At 36.2% G+C, this 24,817-nt stretch overlaps 2 long non-coding RNA genes across 6 annotated transcripts; one reads left to right on the top strand and one right to left on the bottom strand.

Moving 5' to 3' along the window:
- The first annotated feature begins 295 nt into the window (after positions 1–295).
- LOC125381660 lies at positions 296–17,841 on the top strand. Of its 4 annotated transcripts, none has more exons than XR_007221954.1 (6): positions 296–354; positions 475–525; positions 934–1,000; positions 6,952–7,018; positions 8,307–8,400; positions 10,793–11,275. It is a non-coding gene; the product is annotated as an uncharacterized LOC125381660 (long non-coding RNA). The 4 variants fall into 4 exon arrangements; XR_007221952.1 differs by having other exon boundaries at positions 7,963–8,400; XR_007221955.1 differs by lacking the exons at positions 8,307–8,400; positions 10,793–11,275 and adding an exon at positions 17,469–17,841.
- On the bottom strand, positions 15,709–23,995 carry LOC124134474. Of its 2 annotated transcripts, XR_006861106.2 has the most exons (6): positions 23,977–23,995; positions 23,395–23,480; positions 22,928–23,020; positions 20,118–20,154; positions 17,853–17,987; positions 15,709–15,938 (listed from the first exon to the last, which is right to left on the bottom strand). It is a non-coding gene; the product is annotated as an uncharacterized LOC124134474 (long non-coding RNA). The 2 variants fall into 2 exon arrangements; XR_006861105.2 differs by lacking the exon at positions 23,977–23,995 and having other exon boundaries at positions 23,395–23,790.
- Positions 23,996–24,817: the final 822 nt, after the last annotated feature.

Genomic DNA, 24,817 nt, shown 5'->3' with positions numbered 1-24,817 from the left:
GTTTTTTTTATCTCCGGTCTAGACAGGCTAGACTTAGATTTAGTATCTTCATACGGTATATGTATTTTATACATCACCTAATTACAATTTTAACAACCAATAGATAGATCTATAGATAGCCTATATGTATAGTAATCCGGTCTTAAATAGAAGATCGTTACGGTTTTCATTCATACATGCCATTGTATGTGTATTTGTTTAATAGAACTACACATATTTATAAGAACTGATCGTTACAAAATGTATTGGCAAACAAGGTTAAAATTTGTCTTTGGAAACATCGTCCCGACGTGGTCAGAAAGAGTTATCCCCCTTGGCCGGCATAGCGATCGGTTTTCGATCAAACATTTATCGGTTAGATCTTGCTTTTTGTTTATCTGTTCTTACTTGTTCGTTGGTCATAATGTTATCTAGTCGTTGTGCAAACATAATTTACAGTCTACAACCATTCACTATGGTACTTTTTATTTTCAGATACTGAGATGGAGAACGTCAACGTGCCTGCTGACCCTGCACATGACGCATGTTTGTATTCTATGTCTGTAGGCCCAGAATGAGTGTTGGACTAACATTGATATATCATCGGGGAAGCATCAAATCTCATCTAGATTATTAGTGTTAATTAACTTGTTTTGCTGAAAAGTCTGTGTTCTGGGTTCAAAGTGAGGTCCATTTCTGGCGTTCGCTCCATTGTGAGATAAGGCCCACGCTCTAATTCGCTAGTCTACATGCCCATTTTTTTGTTTGTTGTTGTTGTTGTTGTTATGATGAAGACTGAGGGAATATGTAGACATATGAGATTAATAAAGGATCATAAAGATTATTGTGCATTGGTCAAATTTATAGTAAACTATACATGTATCATTGATTACCTCCCTTTGCAACCAATATGTCAAGATATCAGTACCAATTTACACATTTTTTTATTCCCAGGGTATCCAAGTGGGCTGTGTCCTGCCACATTCAGGAAATTTGAGGTGCAACCCTTGTAGGAAATCAGGTATGTTGTATTCTACCCCTATACATGTTGGGAATTACATTAATTTATATTGTTATACTAAGGCTAATTTACTGTTGTATAGATTTAGCACAAGCTAAGCACAGGTGCTGTGAACATTTATCTGTATGCAGTGCCACCATGATAAAGTCAGGGATAACAATAGAGGAATCATCATACATCAAATTAAATCATGGATGTCATGATATGAAATACCACATTTGTAGTATTATCGGTACCTCATTATATCAGTCTTTCCTCACTGGATCATCAGCTGACACACTGTGATATTACTGAAACACTGTTCTAAGTTGCATTAGCCAACTCAACCATTCACTATGCAAACTCCCTGACCTGATTATATTGTGAAAGTATTACTTTCCCTCAGACCTTAGGCCATTTATTAAGTTATGAGGTGTGAGTTGGTATACTGTAATCAAACTACAGGCTATCATGAATACAGGAATATCCAATTTGAAGTCAAATGAGCTTATGTCATGGTGCATTATCTGTCATCTGTCCATAACTAACTTGTACACTTTCAAAACCTCCTCTGAATCTACAAGGCCTATGAAACTGAAATCTCAGCAATGATATTCTAAAACATGAGGCCATTTACAAAATATAACTTTTGCATATTACACAGCCATTTCAGATGTGGCATTATGAAACTTGATATGTGTTATGGGGTTTACATTGGTGTATTTTTTGCTTGATCTGGGAGGAACATCTTAGATATTTACCACTTGATGAGACCAACCAGCGTGGAAATGGTGCCGACAAACCAAGGAAAATAATCATGGTAATTATGGGATTTGAACCCATTGTCATAGATTTCTGGCATATGAAAGGGATGCTGCTTAGTCTCTGAAAATGTAAAATATTGATAGAAACATTTTATATTCATTTTAGTTTAAAGTAGACCCTGTGAGATGGGCTGGGCGGAAGGGAAAATAATATGGTTCAAGGACTGTGAGACAGACAGGGATGCAACTCTGCCCAGCAAATTGAGGTGGCTTCTTGGATGACTGTATTACCTGTGCCTTCTGTGGCCTTAAACTTTCACATACCTTATGAAGTTTGTTTGTGTTTTCAATATCTTCTCTGAAAATCATATTTTCAATAAGCTGAGATTTTGTGTATTTGATCCCACTAACATGATGCCAATACAACTTCAAGCTGTCAAGACATGGCAACCATATTGAACATATACTTTTCACCCTTTAGAAAGCCACTTCTGCATTTACATTATGAAATTTGATATACAGTAATTATTTGGTAAACCCAACCACAGTGTCATATTTTGCAAGTTTTTCTTATATTTGGAACTGCAACATTTTGTCTTCATGTGCTGCTGCAGCAGTCATGATGAATGTGTTCTTTTGACTCGTTTCATTACCAATTATTATCCCCCACAACATGTTTTGCGGGGGTATTAAAATGGACATGGTCAGTCCTTGCATTCATACTTCTGTGTAAGATTTTGAAAAAACGTTTACTATTTTCTTCACCAATCATGGTACATGGATAGGCCTAGTGGTGACCTGGTGCCTGTTGATAGTTTTGGATTTTTGTAAAATTTATCTTTTTAGTTTCCATGGCAACAACTTTGACTGAAATAGGAGGGTAGTGATCGTTCTTGGAACATACCTTAAAAATCTACAATATTTCTTCACCAAACTTGACACACAGATCGGTCTAGTGGTGAACTGGTGCCTTTTAATAGTTTAGGACTTTTTTTAAATTAATATTTTGAGATGCCACAACTTTGACTCATACTGAAAATGAGGGTAGTGCTCCTTTCTATGCAGATTAATTTTTTTTTACAATATTTCCTTAACAAGCATGGCACATAGATAGGTCTAGTGTTGAACTGGTGCCTTTTGATAATTTGGGATATTTAGTTTCCATAGCAAGTATTTAATATTTAGGGGATAATGGTGAATTTGTCTTCTTGCATATACTGTCATCCTTTTAATTGGTCAAGATGCTGTGAGAAAGTCTGTTCTGTAGATAAATAGTTTTGTTTCTTTTGCTTATTTATTATACCCTTGTATTGCCTTTTTGTTGTAATAATATATTCCATGAAAAAGTACAGGGAAGCTACAGAGCCATTTTAACACCTATACCCAGGGAAGTTTGTTCGAACAGTATTTCTGTCAGTCATGTGAGGGGACAGCCAAAAGGTAATGAAGGGAAAAATTATTACATCAGAGCTACAGATAAGCAGCGTATTTGTGTAAAATACCCCCCAATTACTTTCCATTAACTTGTGTACAGAAACGCATGCATTAAATGAAAAACTCAAATTATTAAAACAGCTCGCGTAAATGCCCAATGAAGCTTTTTCAGCATGCATACAAAGGAGCTAATTTCTGAAACACAATAAAAAGCTAATTTACTTTCTCAGTCAAACCTATGTATTTAGAACATTATTTCATTTTTTTGAAATCTTAAAATGTTCACTAATTTTGGGAAAGACCCAAGAGAGTGATGAAACGATGAGTGAAAAAATATTGGTTACCCAATGAAAAATGTAATAACCCAATTAAAATAGAAACCCTAAAGTAAAAACTGAATTGCTCAAAAAGTTATCTGGAGCAGAGACCATATAATAGAGGGACGGCCCTCTAGCCTATGCGCGAAACCATCAGTGCTACGGCTTGTACTGCGCAGCCTGTCCGGAAGCGAGCAGAAACGCGTTAACTGCAGTCATCGCTGTCGCCTTTTTTTCCCATGCAAAAGATATATTTTACTAAACAAAATTACACTCATGTATTTCTTAACATTGTTAACATTACAACTGAGATTTGTTGGTGCCCTAAAGCATGTCGTTGTCACTGTATTTGATGACTGTGATCACGCTTTGTCTTTGTCCGAGAGAACAAAATGGCGCACATGTAAAATCGGCAAAAGTGCAGATTTTGATTTTCAATAACGGCCTCTAATTCGCAATGAAAGTCCTTGGTTACCAAGGTGTATAAAAAGGATATATGTTAAAAACTGGCTTAGTGCCATTTACAAATTTAGGGCGGATGCGATATTTCAGATTTTGACTCCAGAAATGGGACTAAATCTGACTTTTCCCGAAATAATTACACCACAACTCTTAATTTCCGCATGCTTTCAGACGAATGTGTTCCTATCATCGGTCCTGAATTAAATAGTTTTACATTCATCACGATTTCCCCTTTGGCTTGGTACCAAAGTTATTTAGGTACGATCGGTAGTTTTTTTGGTATGATTTTTGGCGCAAGGCCATATTTTACGTCACATATTTTAAATTAAATTACCATATAGCAGACGAAATAACATGCATTTTGTCTGTGATTATCATCCGCATATATCTTTTGAAACATTATACAAAGTGACTTATATTGTATGATATTGTTTTTGTATGATATTGTTTTTGTAAGACGCGTATTTTTTTTACCTTTGCTTTCGCCATTTTTTCGTAAGTTTAACTTTGTTTCAGTTAGGCTTCTATCACATATCGCGCGTATACTACATACTACAATACTACATATTTGTTATCTTCTGAAGATTTTGTCTGTATTAATCATGACTACATTTAATCAATTATTTATTTTATGCCGTGTAAATATTGATTATGAGCAAAATGATCTTGGCCTAAACCCAATCATAATAATGTAAATATGATGAAGGTACTACTTACTTTGTGTATTTACACAACAATGAAAACATCATACAAAAATATAAATCCGTTACATGAAATATTTGTATTATAAAATTATCATTTGCTTTGTAAATGCCAAGAAAAAAAGAAGGATTATATCGGCAGTCGTCGGGAGAGAAGTTCCAGACAACAAGGTCGAAGGTGTCAAACTTATCTCGCTCCGGCAAACCCTATTATCACTGCTAGCCCCAAACTGGCATTAACCAATAACATTTGATTCTTTCGAAGCCCATTGTCAAACACATCGAAAATTCATTTAACAACGCTCGTAGTTTAATATGTATTTTTAATTCATTGGAACTATTAGCATTATAAAATAGTAGCGAATTTACATGAAATAAAAACATTAATATGGCGTCATTTTTTTTCTGGCTAATAGTAAAGCATTTACACCAGTCGGTGATCATGCATTTTTGCAAGTAAATCTAGTCTGGACTTAATATAAGATATGAAGTTAATCTGGAGATATATTTTGTGAACATCGGGAATAGGGTGATATGTTACAAGTGTCTTCCCTGCTTCTGAATGAGTTTTATTTACACTTCCTGAGTTCCTGTGCAATTTACCGGATCGTAGTTTTCTGTGGCGTTCGTAGTAGATTTGGTATATTTGTTTATTTATAATAGTTAACAATTGCAGCATAAAATGAGATATGTAAATTGAAATAAATGTCCCGGAAGACACACATGTTCAGCAAATAGTTTGCAGCCAACTGACATGTGCTAATGAGAGATATCATACAAAAATCTTTGTAATCCGCTAAGGGACGTCCTTTTATTGGATTGTCGCTGGTCGTAGTCGGAGAAATCTCGGCTAAGGGAATTAACTCTTACCCCGGATATTATGTAATATTGTTTACGTGGTTACCAGAATGGTCAGTCGTGAATGTCTGCGCATCTATTGCGCATCTGCAGCGGTACAGAGAGGTTAACAGCAGGGTGTCGGGGTGTATCAGTTACATGCCAGACCGTAGCGCTGATGGTTCATGATAAACTGTTGGTGAGGGCCGTCCCTCTATTATATGGTCTCTGTCTGGAGCTCTGTTACATGAGTCAGTTTAATGGCACCAATACAATGGGCACATCTGGCCTCCATTAGGTTGAATCTGGTAAACTGTGTCTGTGATTTTTTGGGGTGACGACATTGCAGCCATATTGAATGTTATTTTGTCCAGGTACTCATGTATCATGGTGTTATTCATTTAACAGGCTGTAATACTATATTTCAATCTCCAATGTGCTATGTTTCAGTGATCATATGTTGCATTTGGTCATGCCATCATCTTTCACCTTTTTGTGTCCTAATAATGGAATGTACCAGTAAGTGTAATAACCTTGTACCTGCAATATTTCCTATGAATCTTTTTGGAAGTGAAGCTATGATTGGTTATATATGTGTGTTATCATGCACTCCAACAATGGTATAAAATAGATCTACTGTTCTTTTCAGATTTCAGATTCAGATTATCATGCCATGGTCATACCCTTTGCATGCACCCTTGTATCTAGATTACAGGTATACTTACACTGTTTGGATTGTTACGGACATGATCCAAGTAATTCAGTCTCACAAACGTAGTCACAGAATTTGATTCTTAACATTCCCAAAGGGCAACTATATGGAATGTCAGTTTTGTGTGACGTGGCTGATTTGGTGACATTACACCCCAATTACATGGATAGTTGTTAGTGCTATCAACCTCTTGCCTGCCTGGACCAAGCACCATTATTTTAAGTGGTCATAAACAATTCACTCGTTTTTCCTCATTTGTCAATCATTATTAAATATTCATATCATTTGGTGTATCTGACCATTTGTTACTTATTTCTGCATAATCTTGTTAATCTATTTATGATGACCTTTACCAGTATTTAATTCCCTAAAAATAAATTCTGATCAGTTTCAGGCCCATTCAAATGGTTCGTAATGAGGCATATTTTTGTTTATCCTAGATAACCTTAGCAATGTTGTCATGAAGAGGTTGATGGATGTTTATTACACTTTTTTAACCTTCATTTGCAAAGGTATTTTTGTAGCTTCCAATTCTGATTTGTTCAACTTTAAGAACTTTCTTCTCAGAAACCAAGGAAACTAAAACTTAATGACACCTGGCATGTGTAGCACCACAATGGGACTCGGATTAAGTTATGTGGTTGTCCCAGTGTTTTATTTTACAATTTGTTCATTCAGTTCTGTGGTGTCATGTGTTGTGTTTATTCTTATGAAGATTTTCATTCTTCGTATACCATGTTCACAGGTTTCACTGTCCAGTTACAAGAAGCCTGGTGCAAATAGCTTGTTTGGTCCAGTTGCACCCAACAAAGGTAACATTGATCGCCTCGAAACATAGGATTCATGTCTGCATGTCGTTAAACAAACTGGTTGTAATATAGCATAGACTATTTTTCCAGATAAGACAAATATACAAAATAAAGCAAAATACTTTTTGAATACAAACAACATGGCCTGCTTGTCTGGTGTTTGTCATCCTGACACAACTATTAGCTCACCAAGGTGAGCTTATGCCATACCGTGGGGTCCGTCGTCCGTATGTCAACGATTTTTTCAAAAAACTTCTTCTTTTGACCACAAATTGACAATTAACGAAATTTGACTGGAAGCATCCCTAGGTGGTGAGGATTCAAAATTGTACAAATGGTGGGGCTGACCCCCCAAAGGGCTGGGTGGCGGGGCCAAATGGGGGTAATTTGGCTATATTGCTTTAAATGACTTCTTTATTGGAACTGAGAGATAGATATCAACCATATTTGGTTGGAAGCATTCTCCAATGCTGGGGATTAAAAATTGTACAAATGGAGAGGGCTGACCCCCCAAGGATCAGGGCCAAATAGGAGTAATTTGGCTATATTGCTTTAAACGACTTCCTCTCTGGAACTAAGAGATAGATATCAACCATATTTGGTTGGAATCAATTCTCCAATGGTGGGGATTCAAATTGGAGAAATGGAGGGGCTGAAATTGCTTCTTGAAAAACAATTAAGAATGAAAATAAAAAAAGAGAAACTACACTCTCCAGGAAGCTGAAACTTAACTTTGTAGAAATGATGATGATCACTTGTAGCTTACACAAAGCGAAGGTTCAAATAAGCTTATGTCATGGCTGTGTTCATCTATACTAATGGAAAAAAGTAACTGCTGTGTATTAAGTAGTGTAAATGTTATGTTATTGTAAATTACAACATAATATTTGGTCTTTTGTCTCATCAATGTTTTATCATAACAAATTCTTTGACAAAATCCATTCCAGGTAATTGGAGACGGAGAGACACGCCCCCAAAGAGGGGTGCAACTTGTAGGCGGGCACTATCCTGCTGCAACATGACGTTACGTCCCTGCATGTGCACAAAGGCAAGAACATGATCTCAAACAATGTCCTCATAACAATGATGAGTTGTGTTTTCCCATGAGTTGTGATGCCACCCCATACCATTACACTTCCACCCCAAAACTGATGATGATAAGTAATGCAAGAGTTGCTAAAACATTCTCCAGTATGCATGTAGACCTTTGCATGATCATCAGAGCAGTTCAGATGAAACCCTCATTCATTTGTGAACAGTGTACTGTCCCTGTTTTTCTTCTGAACCTCAGATGCTGTCTACACCAAGTGTGACTGATAGTCCTGTGTAAGCAAAATTAGGCATATTGCTGAATGTTGGGACCGGATGTTGTGCTCTCTCAACCGGTAATGTACAGTTCTGCCACTAATTCGTCTTAACCCAAGAATTGTCCGATTATTAATGTGGCAGATGATATTTGTGATTCGATGAACATTAAAAATGTTTGGCAACTTCGTTTTGCGCATTTCGTGTTTGCAACATGTCATCAAGCCGTGACAGCATTATTAATTACAGTTGAACAAAAAGAAAAAAGATTTTATTAGACCCAGAGAGCTAAACAATCATTGTGTGCTGTTTACATTATGAAAACGTGTGTAAATACCTTGCTCCCAACAAACATGCAAACACACAAATTATGCGCAGTCCATAAACATTTGCATGCAAATTGTGAATCACGACCTTAAAACTGAGGAGATGTCTTCATCAATATGCATATTGAAAGATGCATTATTTAATTTCAGATTAAACTTAGTTTTGTTCAATCTCATTAAAATCTGATCTTAGTTCTCGCTACCGCTAACCAAAGATCTGAGGACATCCCATTACGGGTCATGTCGGAACGACCTTTCGCGATCATTGATCGACCAATGAAATGACTGAAATCGACATTTGCCAATCAGAAGGCAGCTATCTCGAGCTTTACTGCACTAGTTTCAAACTGGCGACTACGCCTCGAAACATATTTTGACGTATTCTCGATTAAATAAATTTATAACTGACCAAAACAACATTCTGGAATGACTTATAGATGGCCTAAATTGTATGGATATAATCATAAAACCCGTAACTGTCGTTCGGAATACCCTCTGTTAAATATTTCGAGGTTGCATGATTAGAAAACACATTTTGACTGTCACTTTCAGGATCTGGTAAGTGATGCTCTGATTGGGTGGATGAAAGGTCATGCTGACGTGACCCATAATGGGATGTCCTCAGATCATTTTTTAGCGGTAGCGAGAACTAAGATCTGATTTTAATGAGATTGAGTTTTGTTGGACTTTTTATTAAGAAAAGTTACCTTTTTCTGCTGGTATGTATGTCGTTAACGATTAAACTTTCAACATCTCCTCTAGAGCTACAAAGCCTATGAAGCTGAAACTTGGCTTGAATCATCCCAGCAATGATATCAAGATTGTGATTTGATGTTAAGCGTGTCGCTATGTAACAGCAGCGTATAAAATTCCCGGAAAGGCAACTTTGCAAATATTCCTGTCCAGATAAAATGCTTCCCATCCAGAATTTTCTACACTAATGAACAAAAGTAACAAAATGGTGAACATAAGAAAAGTACTTTTGATTGTTAGTTCTCAGAAAATAACAATAAACTGATGGATTGTCAACTTAGTTACTTTAACTCATTGAAATTCATCAAATTCCAAGTCTGATTGACTGCCTCTATGGTGTACTGGTAGAGTGTCTGCTCGGAGAGCGGAAGGTCAGAAATTCGATCCCTTGAAGCATCATTCCAAAAGACGTTAAAAGATGGTACTTGTTGTTACCCTGTCTTGCTCTCGGTAGTAAGGGCTAAAAGAAGGAATGGTCCACTCGGAGTCAGTATACTGTGTATAAAATTTGTATGCATGTTTTTGTTGAAGTATATATTTTTTCGAAATTGATGTCTAACTGTATCAGTCATCTCCCTCACAAAATGTTAGAAATTTGGTTGTATTTTAAGAACCTTACACTTACATACTTTGAAAATAACAAAATCAGATCAAATTATCATCTGTTATCACATTTTCCTTCACACGAATATCCAGATACAAATTATTAGTCTGTGTCCAGAAGCCAGAAATCTTTTACCAAAAAATAAATGTATATCAGTTTCTGGATGTGAATTACAAAAAGTACACAAATTATCATCAGATATTTTCATTTTTGTTCAAGAAAATATTTGTGGTAATAACACCATCTTAATTTTGTATCCTGGACACATTTAACTGGCTTGAGAAAAATTCCTTGCCAGTTGAGATAACTGCAAATTATAACTTCCCATTAAGTTTTGAATTTAAGTGAGACAACATGATATTAAACTATAATATCTTTACAGGCATTTTTAATGGAACATAACTTGATGTTGCCATGAACCTAAAATAAATGTATGCTATACCCACAAACGGTCAACTGTTTCCTGATTGGCTGATAATAGAATGGGAAACGCTTGTTTTTCATTATACATGTATTGGGTTTAACAATGTCACTGATTTTCTATTGTTGTCTTCCTGTTTTTTTATGTAAGTAATTAAAGAAGGAGTCTATGAAGTTGTTGATATTGACATATTTATTTAAAAGAATTGACTCCAATATACTTTTAAATTAATGTGGGTATAAATGTAAAAATAAGGTGTACTACGTGGATTTATTTATATTGAAGTTAAATCATAAGTTATTTTTCCATGGAAAATGTTCAATCAATGGTGATGACATCACTTATGTGAATATTTTCAACCTTTTCAGTGCAACTACCATGCTGTAATGAAACTTGATGGTATCAGTTTACACCAACGCTAAACTACATATACAGCTCCCAATACAGTGTGCTTTGAGAAGGGAGAGCAACTATGCCCTGTACGTTTCTGGAAAGAAGAAGTGTTGAGAAGAAGAGTGTTGAAGTCAGCATTGGCATCCTCAGTAGTGAAAAGATCAGCAGGGAGTAGCATCAGTTCGCTACTGTGTGGAGGGACAGTGTTTCTCCCTATACTCATGGACAGTACTGTGCATCTAAACATATGATTCATATTATATATTGTTTCATAATGTGAGGTGGTTTTTTTTCATTCATAATATCAATTATCATATATGGTGAATTTAGCATCTTACAAATATACTGTGCATGGAATTTCTTCACTTACACTGTTTTGAGCATTTTGAGGCAAAACTCTTTTCATGTGTTACATTTATGTTTATTGTTTCCTCAACAATAAAGAACTAGCAAAATGATGAATTTTGTTTGTAGTTGATTGATTATGACAAGGATAAACAGTATTATGTAGGCATGAATGTGTTCATGTATTCATCACCGAACGACATAATGTCAAATGGCTGATTGTGTTAATGTGCCAAATGTCATGGGTTTTGCTGATCTTGTCAGCCACTGATTTGCCTTGTCCACAATACATTTACCAGCCACCATGCTATAGCTTAAATTACAATCCTGGCAATCCATGCTACAGATTATGATTTTACATCCAAACAGATGGTAAGTTAGACAGTACCAAAATAATGATGTCACCATATTATCTCAACAGAAACATGAATCGCGAGGTGCTTTGGTAATGGTTACTACCCGATATAGGTCCGACAGTGACATAAAGCTGCGTTATTCTTGAATCAGATGCTAATGTTGCTAAACATCAACAGAAACATGAATCACATGGTTCTAGGGTTAGGGTTTCTGCCCAATATATGCCCGACAGTGATGTAAAACTGGGTTATTCCTGATACAGACGCTGATGTTATCGTATTTCATGAATCATGAGGTTCTAGGGTTAGAGTTTCCACCCCATATGTGTCCAACAGTGATGTAAAACTGGATTATTCTTGAATCAGACGCAGATATCACGAAATCTCTACAGAAACACGAATGATAAGGTTCTAGGGTTAGGGTTTCTACTCAATATATGTCCGACAGTGATGTAAAACTGGGTTATTCCTGATACAGACGCTGATGTTATCGTATCTCTACAGAAACATGAATGATAAGGTGCTAGGGTTAGGGTTTCTACTCAATATATGTCCGACAGTGATGTTAAACTGGGTTATTCCTGATACAGACGCTGATGTTATCGTATCTCTACAGAAACATGAATGATAAGGTGCTAGGGTTAAGGTTTCTACTCAATATATGTCCGACAGTGATGTAAAACTGGGTTATTCCTGATACAGACGCTGATGTTATCGTATCTCAACAGAAACATGAATGATAAGGTGCTAGGGTTAGGGTTTCTACTCAATATATGTCCGACAGTGATGTAAAACTGGGTTATTCCTGATACAGACGCTGATGTTATCGTATCTCTACAGAAACATGAATCATGAGGTGCTAGGGTTAGGGTTTCTACTCAATATATGTCCGACAGTGATGTAAAACTGCGTTATTCGTGAATCAGACGCAGATATCACGAAATCTCAACAGAAACATGAATGATAAGGTGCTAGGGTTAGGGTTTCTACTCAATATATGTCCGACAGTGATGTAAAACTGGGTTATTCCTGATACAGACGCTGATGTTATCGTATCTCTACAGAAACATGAATCATGAGGTGCTAGGGTTAGGGTTTCTACTCAATATATGTCCGACAGTGATGTAAAACTGCGTTATTCGTGAATCAGACGCAGATATCACGAAATCTCAACAGAAACATGAATGATAAGGTGCTAGGGTTAGGGTTTCTACTCAATATATGTCCGACAGTGATGTAAAACTGGATTATTCTTGATACAGACGCTGATGTTATCGTATCTCTACAGAAACATGAATCATGAGGTGCTAGGGTTAGGGTTTCTACTCAATATATGTCCGACAGTGATGTAAAACTGGATTATTCTTGATACAGACGCTGATGTTATCGTATCTCTACAGAAACATGTATGATAAGGTGCTAGGGTTAGGGTTTCTACCTAATATATGTCTAATTGTGATGTAAAACTGGATTATTCTTGATACAGATGCTGATGTTATCGTATCTCAACAGAAACATGAATGATAAGGTGCTAGGGTTAGGGTTTCTACTCAATATATGTCCGACAGTGATGTAAAACTGCGTTATTCGTGAATCAGACGCAGATGTCACGAAATCTCAACAGAAACATGAATGATAAGGGGCTAGGGTTACGGTTTCTACCTAATATATGTCTAATTGTGATGTAAAACTGGGTTATTTCTGATACAGACGCTGATGTTATCGTATCTCTACAGAAACATGAATGATTAGGTGCTAGGGTTAGGGTTTCTACCCAATATATGTCCGACAGTGATGTAAAACTGGGTTATTCCTGATACAGACGCTGATGTTATCGTATCTCTACAGAAACATGAATCATGAGGTGCTAGGGTTAGGGTTTCTACTCAATATATGTCCGACAGTGATGTAAAACTGCGTTATTCGTGAATCAGACGCAGATATCACGAAATCTCAACAGAAACATGAATGATAAGGTGCTAGGGTTAGGGTTTCTACTCAATATATGTCCGACAGTGATGTAAAACTGGATTATTCTTGATACAGACGCTGATGTTATCGTATCTCTACAGAAACATGAATCATGAGGTGCTAGGGTTAGGGTTTCTACTCAATATATGTCCGACAGTGATGTAAAACTGGATTATTCTTGATACAGACGCTGATGTTATCGTATCTCTACAGAAACATGTATGATAAGGTGCTAGGGTTAGGGTTTCTACCTAATATATGTCTAATTGTGATGTAAAACTGGATTATTCTTGATACAGACGCTGATGTTATCGTATCTCTACAGAAACATGAATCATGAGGTGCTAGGGTTAGGGTTTCTACTCAATATATGTCCGACAGTGATGTAAAACTGGATTATTCTTGATACAGACGCTGATGTTATCGTATCTCTACAGAAACATGTATGATAAGGTGCTAGGGTTAGGGTTTCTACCTAATATATGTCTAATTGTGATGTAAAACTGGATTATTCTTGATACAGACGCTGATGTTATCGTATCTCTACAGAAACATGAATCATGAGGTGCTAGGGTTAGGGTTTCTACTCAATATATGTCCGACAGTGATGTAAAACTGGATTATTCTTGATACAGACGCTGAAGTTATCGTATCTCTACAGAAACATGAATCATGAGGTGCTAGGGTTAGGGTTTCTACTCAATATATGTCCGACAGTGATGTAAAACTGGATTATTCTTGATACAGACGCTGATGTTATCGTATCTCTACAGAAACATGAATCATGAGGTGCTAGGGTTAGGGTTTCTACTCAATATATGTCCGACAGTGATGTAAAACTGCGTTATTCGTGATACAGACGCTGATGTTATCGTATCTCAACAGAAACATGAATGATAAGGTGCTAGGGTTAGGGTTTCTACTCAATATATGTCCGACAGTGATGTAAAACTGCGTTATTCGTGATACAGATGCTGATGTTATCGTATCTCTACAGAAACATGAATGATAAGGTGCTAGGGTTAGGGTTTCTACTCAATATATGTCCGACAGTGATGTAAAACTGCGTTATTCGTGATACAGATGCTGATGTTATCGTATCTCAACAGAAACATGAATCGTGAGGTGCTTGGGTTTGGGCTTCTTCCCAACGTATGTCCGACAGTGATGTAAAACTGGATTATTCTTGAATCAGACGCAGCTGTTATGGAATCTCAAAAGAACAAGAATCGTAAGGTTCTAGGGGTAGTGTTCCTACCCAATATATGTCTAATTGTGATATAAAACTGGGCCGAAAAGTGACAAGAAACTGCTTTATTAGTCACACTGACCCTACTTATTAATTTCTGCCTTTATGGTACTGCAATTTTGCTGAAGTAGAGTGAGAGAAACTTGGGTGCACAGGTGTCCCAATTGTCATGGTTGATGGAACTTGATGAACTGGTCATGGGTTCAAATCCAGAATATGATCCTTCGTTTCAGCACCACAATACCTCATGTGGTTGCATAAATTTGTGTCTCACTTTCAAATCACACTGCCACATGTCCATCTGTTCAGCTTAAGGTCACTATTCTCCAAACCAGTGATCAGAATGGATCTTCACATAACCAATCGACACAACTCTGCAGTGTTGAAGCATTTTAGACCATTAGGCCAACTTTTCTCTCAAACAGCATAAAACATCCACACTATGGTGACGACAATCTCATTAAAATCAGACCTTAGTTCTTGCTACAGCTAAACAAAGATCTGAGGACATCCCAGTACGGGTCACGTCAGACCGACCTTGTGCGAACTTTGACCGACCAATAGAATGACCAATCAGAAGGCAGCTTTCTCATACTTTATGGCACTAATTTCAAATTGGCGACTACGCTTCTAAACATATTTGGACAAATTCTCGATTACAAATTTGAAAAATAAACAAAAGAACATTCTGGAGTGGCTAATAGATGGTCTAGATTGTATGGATTCATTCGTTAAACCTGTAACTATCTTTTGGAATACCCTGTGTTAAAAGTTTTCGAGGTTGTATGATTAGAAATCACATTCTGACTGTCACTTTCATGATCTGGTAAGCGACGCTCTGATTGGTCGAATGAAAGGTCGTTCTGACGTGACTCCTAATGGGATGTCTTCAGGTCTTTGTTTAGTGGTAGCGAGAACTAAGGTCTGATTTTAATGAGATTGTGGTGACGGAAACACAACTAGTATCACATGTATTCCAATACTTTATTCTATTACAGAAATCCATTTTTTTATACTATATATACATCAGTAGTGAAAACAAAAAACTTCTGAATACCATATTTGTGAAACTTATACTTAAAGATGGTGTCAGTTATCTTCAACTTGCTGAATATGAACTTTAACATTTGGTCATGACAATATTAGTGTTGGAATCAAGAGTGCAGCGTCCAGTTCATGACATCACCATAAAGCAGATATCTGAAACCACAAAAAAACTGAATCAAAAATCTTATCTGGAGCTCTGTTAAAATACTGTAAAATTTGCATTTTATCTCAAACCTCAAATAAAATATTTCAAATATTTCAAATTCACACATTTCTCAGCCCATTTATACACTTTATTAACAACAATTAGTGAAAGCACACTTTCAAGATTTATTTTCTGGCATATTTCTCAGCAATGGTGCCCCAAAACTGCTACCCTTTTGATAATTCCAACCCAATAAGTACATAGAAAGTTGCATGATCAAAAACATAAGAACAAAGAGTTGAAGGCAAGTGTTTTAAGAAGCACATAGTATTTCAAATAAAAAATATGACTTAACTTAATCAAATAGATTGCAAACATATGTCCTAAGTCTAGATGATACAATGGACACTTCTCAAGAGCATCTGTGCATCCTTACAACAGGACTAACTTGCATAATTTCAGAGCAGATTTGTTGATATGCTATTTCCGATGACCTAAAAATGCGTTTGTGGGGGAAGTATTTAAATGTATGGGACCCATGTATTTTACCTGAAGTTTAACCCAATCTGTGGTATTTCATGAAGGGTGTTTTAGCAAGGGATGACTGTATTTATGTTTATGTTGCAACATTACAAAAAGAACCAACATCAGATATTTCAAATCCTTATCTTGAACAAATATACAGTTTGGAATCCCAATAAAATTCACATTTCTAGAACTGATTTGCCGCTCTGATAAAGGGTACTTATATATTTTATTATGTGGCTGTTTTCTCAATATCATTTTCATTTTAACACTTAGATCAATTCATAACATTTAATACACTCCTGTGTCACCATTTACTGTGTTGATATTTTCCATTCATCACTCCAATTTACCGGTATATGCATAAAACCAAAAGGGCTAAACGAAAATGCAGTAATTGTAGATAAGGGGGCACATGTGAAGTATGTGCAGTTAAAGTAACAGCAGTTAAAAAAATAATACTATGCCCCAAAGTACAATGTAATATAATTTAGCATTGATGACAAATTCAATATGGTTGACATGGTGGCCATATTTAGAATCTAGATATTATCACTGTCATCTTGTTACAATAACAAGCAACTAACCAAGTCACTGAACCTGACCACCCAATCACTTAACTCGTCCCTTATAACAAGGATAGGTTGCAGTGGGCCTATTCTAACACAGAATCACCACGATGGACTGATTTTTGTGATTCTGGGATTTCTGGGATTGTCATTAAAGTAAAAGTTTTAAACAACTGAAGGTTGATGCAAGCTAACATTAGCTGACTTCAACACTTGGTACCTGAACACATAACACATCTACAGACTGAATTTGTTTAAAATATATCAACATTGGTCTATGTTTTGTGTCGTTATATTCGCAGCCATGTTATTTTCGACCACCTTAAAGGAAGATAAATTTGAAAGTGACTATTCAACATAACATGTCTTTACACACATGACCATTCTATTTTATGTTGTAATTTAAATTTCATGTCCATTATTCATGTGTTCAATCATTTTCAGATGACTTTTGGACCCCACAGCCCCTCAATACCTGAAAAGTTCATGGTGAATCTCAAACCTGAACTGTGTTCAGATAACAGCAGTTACGTGGGTGATTTCTGACCTGCTGACAGATTATTGTTCAGATCAATATTTGCTTCAACTCAGACACCCACCTCAATGCAGTTATGTTTGCGATTTTGGACCTTCTTGATTTTGACTGATTTTAGTGACTTTTTGCCTAGTTTTACATTTAATGTATATTTTATAAAAATAAAAGTCCAAACAAAGGAAACAGTGGATAAATAACACATAACAAGCCATGAGGAATTTATCATCCTTTAATTTTCAAACCCCTGATGAAATTTGGAAGTTTAATCTTACCCAAAATGTTGAAAAACTTACTTTTCCACATAATTTTTTTAACCAGATGTTATTCTTCCACCTTATTTGATTTGCAGATTTCCATGTCAGACAAAGATCAAGTGGTGTCATAGGATTCCTTTTCACTTGATCAGGAGGGATGCTGTTGTGTTCCAACTGAAATAAAAAATATGACGATGATAATCAATGCTACTCCATAGTCATACAGTCATCGGGGCCTTGGTCTATAATTCAGGGTACGATTTCATTCTGTCTTACCACCTGTACCAGGTGCAACAAAGTGAACTAAGCAGGTTGCACCACCAAAATCTTCTGTTATTTTGAATTTTAAATAAATTCAAAGAAAAAAACCCTTGAGAATGTGCTCCAGAATTTATTTTGAGGTGAATCTGTACATGCCTTTTCGAGTAAACAACCTTAAACAGAAGTCTCAAAGTGTCTGTTGTGATTGTAACCTTATGAGTGACTGTTCTATTGGTAAATGTGAAGAATGAGTCCTGCAAGTTCAATGTATTCAGACCACCTGTGTATTTCACTACTTTCATGAACTTTTGTTTCCTGGATTCGAAAAGACTTGCAGCCAGTTCTAAAGCATTCAGTTTTCCACTTATGGTTGGAAATGTTACCTGCACTGCGTGCAACCTAACCTCACCTAAAAGTTACCGACACCTGGGCCTACTTGCACAGAACAATCTTAGTTACAATCGATCTTAGGCGGCTACAATCAATTTTACAATCACCATACAATTGTCCTATTCCACTTGCACAAACCCATCTTAGTGTAATTGTAAGACGGCTCATCTAAGATTGAAATCTTCAACGGTGGAGGTACAAATATCTTAAACTCGACTCCTGTCTACAGTTGTCTCCAAACGCGCATAGCTTGCTGCGTATACAATAAGTGGAACTGTTCACGACACAACATGTACCTCCCTCCATGGCACCTTGCACAGTTTCAAGAAAGGTGCCAATTATTTGAAGGAAACGATTACTAGAATGATGGCATATATTTTTGTCGGCATTAATAGTGTCATGATTTAGGAATTGTTATCTGTTGTAACTTGAGAAATACCTACTCATGTTTTTTTATCAAAAGTATTGAAATACGAATAAATATATTATTTAGTGACACAATCATTATGAAAATTAAAATAAATAATACTAAAAATATTTCCTAATAACATAACACGGGGGAGCTTTTCGGAAAATCCTAAATATATCCTTCATGCTTTCATTTCGTTGCTGTGACAAAGGATGTTATGTGTACCTTTTCAAAACACAGAAAGACGCAGGATTTCAAGAATGCATGGGAAATAATAATAATGAATAATGTTTCGAGAAAGCAGTTGTTTAATATATATTCACTTGGTATTAATTATATTGATAATTATTTTTAAAAGGTGTAAATTTTACTTTTGCTATTTATGGGATATTTTACACAAATTTCAAATGTCTCATCATGTGTATTTGCTTGTTTAATAAATACTTTTCATTTCTTTTTAATTCAGATTTTAAAATCCCTCGTCCCCTGCCAACTCGATTTTATATTTAAACATGTCTGAATTCATCTAATATTTATTTGTAGATTAATTTAATGATGAACTAAAGACAAAATAACTGACACGAATGGGACCGAAAAGAATAACAGGGGGAGCTCAGCGATTCTACAACATTAATACACTGGGAAAGGTAGATTCTACGCTACATGCTTACACAAAGGGAAACCACTCTCATCTAGAGTATAAACTATGATTAGCTGCCCTTGAGTTATCGAAAAGGTCACGGACGTTACTAATCGCTTGCAGACAACTTTTTATCTTTGCCTTGATTAGTGAAAAGGTATGTTGTTTCACACTTCTTTCAGCATTGAGTCCGGTGGGTATAGTACTTTTACTTTTAGCTATCGATTCGATAGTTAAGTGGTTCACTATTGCAATTAACAATATTTCTGACTTTAAATCTTAAATTAAAGTGTTGATTTGAATCATAAAGTTAACAAAATAACGAGGCAATATTTGAACATAAGGCAGAATATTTATGTGAATTAGATGAGGTCCTGCACGCCATTTTGTCAAGTTTATTCAGGGACCACAACGATCTTAGCTACTTAAGATTTGTTTGGACCAATTGTAAATTTCGCTTGTAGCTTACAATGATCATAGCCTACAATCCCTTTGATCAATTGGACAGCGATTGTAGCCGAAGCCTAAGATCGTGATCTTAAGGATTTACAATAATTGAAGTGCTAAGATTGTTCTGTGCAAGTGGACCCAGCAATGTTTTTACCTGCACTGGTGGGGCTTGTATGTAGAGAAATCGATCCCTGTAATTGAATGTGATTATGGCTATTAATGTAGTGTTTAAGTAATAGTATAGACAAATACTACAATGACAATGACAGAATTTGCTGCGTATATTTCTTATTTATCAATAAGTCATTAAAGCCATAATCATGTTAATGATATTTAACATAACCCTAAGGTAATGATTGTTCTCTTCCTGTCAACATTAACAGATTTCTACATTCAACTGTTTATTACTCAAAATTGTGTATCTTGTGTAAGTGAATAGGCAATATAATCAGAAACCTATTATCAGGATGAGTTGGTTTTCAAACACAGATCCATGAAAAACGTTTGACAGTGACCATCATACGTAAGGGCAATGTGTTGAACTGGAACCCCTTTGATCACATGTGTCTAATGGTACGCTCTCTGATTGGGTGCTGCCTAGCTTCCTTCTTTCTTACATGTCATTCACTGGATACACTAGATCATATTTGAAGATATTGATGAATTTCAAAACAATTGTCATACACACTGGTATACCATAATGACATTATAGATGGAAATAAATACCTTCTACAGCAATTTAATATCATCTAACAGTTCTGGAATAGCTAAATATGCAAACAAAAGAATCAACATGTTTTTACACTACAGATGACTTACTGTACAATAACTTACATGTCTGAGAAGTGGAAGAAAACAACATTTTAAACATATGTACCATGTTGGTCATGCTCAAACTCAGATAAAATTTTTGAATACATTTCTGGTGACTTTATTCCTGGAACCACACAAAAAATGACAGCTTCATAACAATTGTAGGTTATTAAAGAAATGTAAAAATAAAGCATCACTGGATTCAAGGATTACATTAAGGTTAAAGTTCATAAATGTGCAAATTATTGAAATACACACAACAGAACCTCGTGCAACATTGTCACCATATATTGAATTACATGAGCAGTCTGTGCCCCGAAATGATGGGTCAACTAGCCCGAACAGGATTTTAGTGTTGTCATTTTGACTATTATTAATTGGACTTACTACATCGAGCACAATATTACTAGACTTGCGTTTCAAACTTGGGGGCTTTTCAAGAAGGATTGCTCAAGCAAAACATGTTATGTGTTTACAGTATAAAGAATTAGTACATGCATTATAGTATACTTTAAAGTACCAGACAACAGGCTACCGCTTGCTACTTGAATTCCGAAATGAAAAGATGTTGATCCTTCATTGTGTTCAGTAGTATACAGTGCAGGGTCTGGTGAGTCCAGTAAAGAGTCAGAATATAATATAGCAGTTGCCTTATTAGTCTATAGCAATTTGTTATCTGCAAATATATTAAAAAATATTGGACATTACTATTTAATTGGATTAGGAATTCCACAGAGATTAGATAAGTACGTAAAACATAATTTTAACAGTATGATTAGAGAATCAAGATGATATTTTTAAGATTAGAAATTGAATTTGTCCCCAGTTTTAAGAGGCTTGGGTAAACCCTGTAGTGACCAGGCTCCATGGTCCAGTGCACAACATTTACAATGTAGGTCTAAACTAAACAGGGGGCCCTAGCACTTGACCTTACATCTTCCACAAACAGCCTGTCAGCTGAAAAGAAACATAGCAGTTTTCTTATAATGTTCAATTTTCAAGGTGCAAAGAGTTTTAATATTTATAATATTAATAAAAAACCATATACTTTATGCTGACATCCCTAGCACCGGTTAAAATGATGGTGACTCGCTTGTATTACTTTTCCCATTTCTATTAGATTGGAGACACTTATTTCAGAATATGATGAGCAAACTTGACTCTTGTCAGGTAATATTATCAATACACCAGGTAGGCACCTTGCACAAACATAACTTGAGAAAGACAGAGACGAGTTCAACAAAAAATACCACAACAAGGTAGTGCACATTAGCTCTGTTGTGAGGAAGATACTGATTTTACAACTAAAGTGGACACTTTCTAGCACATTTTACAAACATACATAACCTGAAGATACCATATTAATTGTGTTACGACAAAGCATGTGCAGATAGTTGTGGGAACCTTGGTTTGTGTCTCTTACAAACTGATACAAACAGTCTGTATTCATAATAATCAATAAAAATAGCACATTATAATACTAGAGTATAAGATTATTTAAAAAATTGAACTGTATAACTTTGTTTGTTTGTTGTTTAATGCTGTACTAAGCAATATTCGTCCTTTGACAGCTGCCTGTAAATAATCAAATCTGGACCTGACAATCCAGTAATTGACATCATGAGCATCAATCCATGCAAAAGGGATACGATGACATACATCAACATGGTCTCTGAGCCTGACCCCTCAATCACGTTAGTCGCCTCTTATGACAAGGATAGTCGCCTCTTAAAGCAAGCATGGTTTGCTGAAGACCTATTCTGACCCTGATCTTCACTGGTCAATGTGTATAACTAAACATGCTGAAGTAGTGCCCATGATCATGTCGCACTTGCTGCCAAGACAATGACAAGAACTACAGTAACAATATTCCCTCTATTTGGGTACAACACAAATTGTCTAAAACACTGAGAAATAGGCACATTTGCTCTTAGTCCTTATTAAAGTGTGCTGGTACTGTACAGACAAATCTTATTTTGGAATGTATCAGAAATAACAGGAAAATGACAAGGACAAATGCAGGCCAGTAGAAGTGAAAAGAAAAATATACAAAATATAAAACACTGCCAAACAGATCACTATTTAAAAACAACACTATGTCATTTTTTTTATGTACAAGGACATTATAATTGGGGATTCAATTATACTTACTAAAACAGGATGTTGCCAGCAGTGTTCACTATGGTTCATGATATGGTATTCTCAGTTCTGTCCATTGCTCATAGGCAGATGTAGTGTCTGCTACTGTCAACAAAAACATTCAAACATTACACCCTACACTAAATTGTATGAGTTAAATGGAGATATATTCATCAATAAAATGGTATTTTGCCTTCAGAAATTTAGTTATCAGAGGATTACAGTTAGTTAGATGCTGTAGGCCTAGTCATAATCTTAAAATATGACAACACAATTATTCAGGTATTTAAATGGATAAATTTGAGTTTGTTGACAGAGGTTGCAAAGAAACAATACAGATGTAGACTGACCAGTGTAATTAACTAACAGTTGGGGAATGTTGATCATGACTTGTTATAAAGTCTATCAATCAGCCTCTCTACTATCAACAAACATTTAGGCCTACAAAACAAACACTTTCACCAGCCCTTTGAGAATACCAGGGTCACGTGATGGTGTTTTGGAGCATTTTCAGTTGTTTGGGACTTCAGAGCTTGAATAAATTTTCTGCCTCCAATGCATACTGCTGAAATGTAAACAAAATACGACATATAATAGTATATATATGTAAGTACTAATTACTAGTAATTACTACCAGTTGGACTAAAAGAAACGAGCGATTCTGAAAAGGAACGTGACCCAATCGTCTTTGGATGCAAGTGATTCGCGTCAAAACATGGGCGCTTTATACCAAGCAACAACTCGAATACAATGTACGATAGGTAGTACTGTAGGACATACTGTTTCGGTAAAGCACTCTTTTTTAGAATAAACGGCATTTATGATGCGTGACCTTGCTTGTGCACGTCGACGTTGTTTCTAGGGACGCAAAGAATGCAAGGCTCCCTGTAGAAAACACTGTAGAACGACATTACGTTCCCATTTGTGGCAATGGTAGGAATATTGAAGAGTATTTATTGTTATGAAAACACCCACGTTTGTTGTGCTCTATTTAGAGAAAAGACACAATTAACTAGCCTAAACTTGGCCTAGGTTGAGTGGAACAAATGACGTGACCTTACACAAAATGGCGGCGGAGGATGATGCATGACGAGGTCATGTGACCAGCTGGTGATGTAATTATCAATGGTTACCGTATAATTTTCTTCATGATAATATAGATTCTATTTGTAATTCCAGGTGACTGGGAACATACTGGAATGGTGGTTGAAAGGTTTGCATGGCGCATTTCACCATTACGAAGCTACTTCTACATCTAGAAAGCTAGCTGGTTACAGGCTGAAGTTGCTCTGCGGTAATCTATTTATTTTTCTGTTGAGACAGAGCCTGGCTTGCATACCGTCGACGTAGACTCGTTGACCAATGAAAATCATTTTAGACATGCTCCTTTGCCGTTAGCTAGTAGTAGCAGTAAATGTTAGTCTCCAGAGACGTAGAGACCGTCTTTGTACCTACTAGTAGCAGGTCATAGTTGCTAACAACTCTGTGCTAGTAGTAGGTAATATTTCCTGGATCGGGTGGCTGTATGCAACTAACATAAATAATTGTACATGACATTATTTAACTCTTTTGGGTTGATGTGGAGATTGAATGTCTCCATCAGTCGAGATACCACTGTTGTATAACTCGGTATGTTGTATTCGTCACTCACCCACTCATGCACGCGACCCGTGAAGATCCGGGGTAGAATAGGTCGCCAGCAACCCATGCTTGCCGTAAAAGGCGACTATGCTTGTTATAAGAGGCGACGAACGGGATCGGGTGGTCAGGCTTGCTGACTTGGTTGATACATGCCATCGTATCCTAATTGCGTGGATCGATGCGCATGGTGTCAATCACGGGATTGTCTTGTCCAGACTTGCTTATTTACAGACCGCCGTCATATAGCTGGAATATTGCTGA

Source organism: Haliotis rufescens, unplaced genomic scaffold (genome assembly GCF_023055435.1).
Source record: "Haliotis rufescens isolate VD_foot unplaced genomic scaffold, xgHalRufe1.0.p SCAF_19, whole genome shotgun sequence".
NCBI classification, from domain to species: Eukaryota; Metazoa; Mollusca; class Gastropoda; order Lepetellida; family Haliotidae; genus Haliotis; species Haliotis rufescens.
This window is presented reverse-complemented; position numbering and strand designations above follow the sequence as displayed.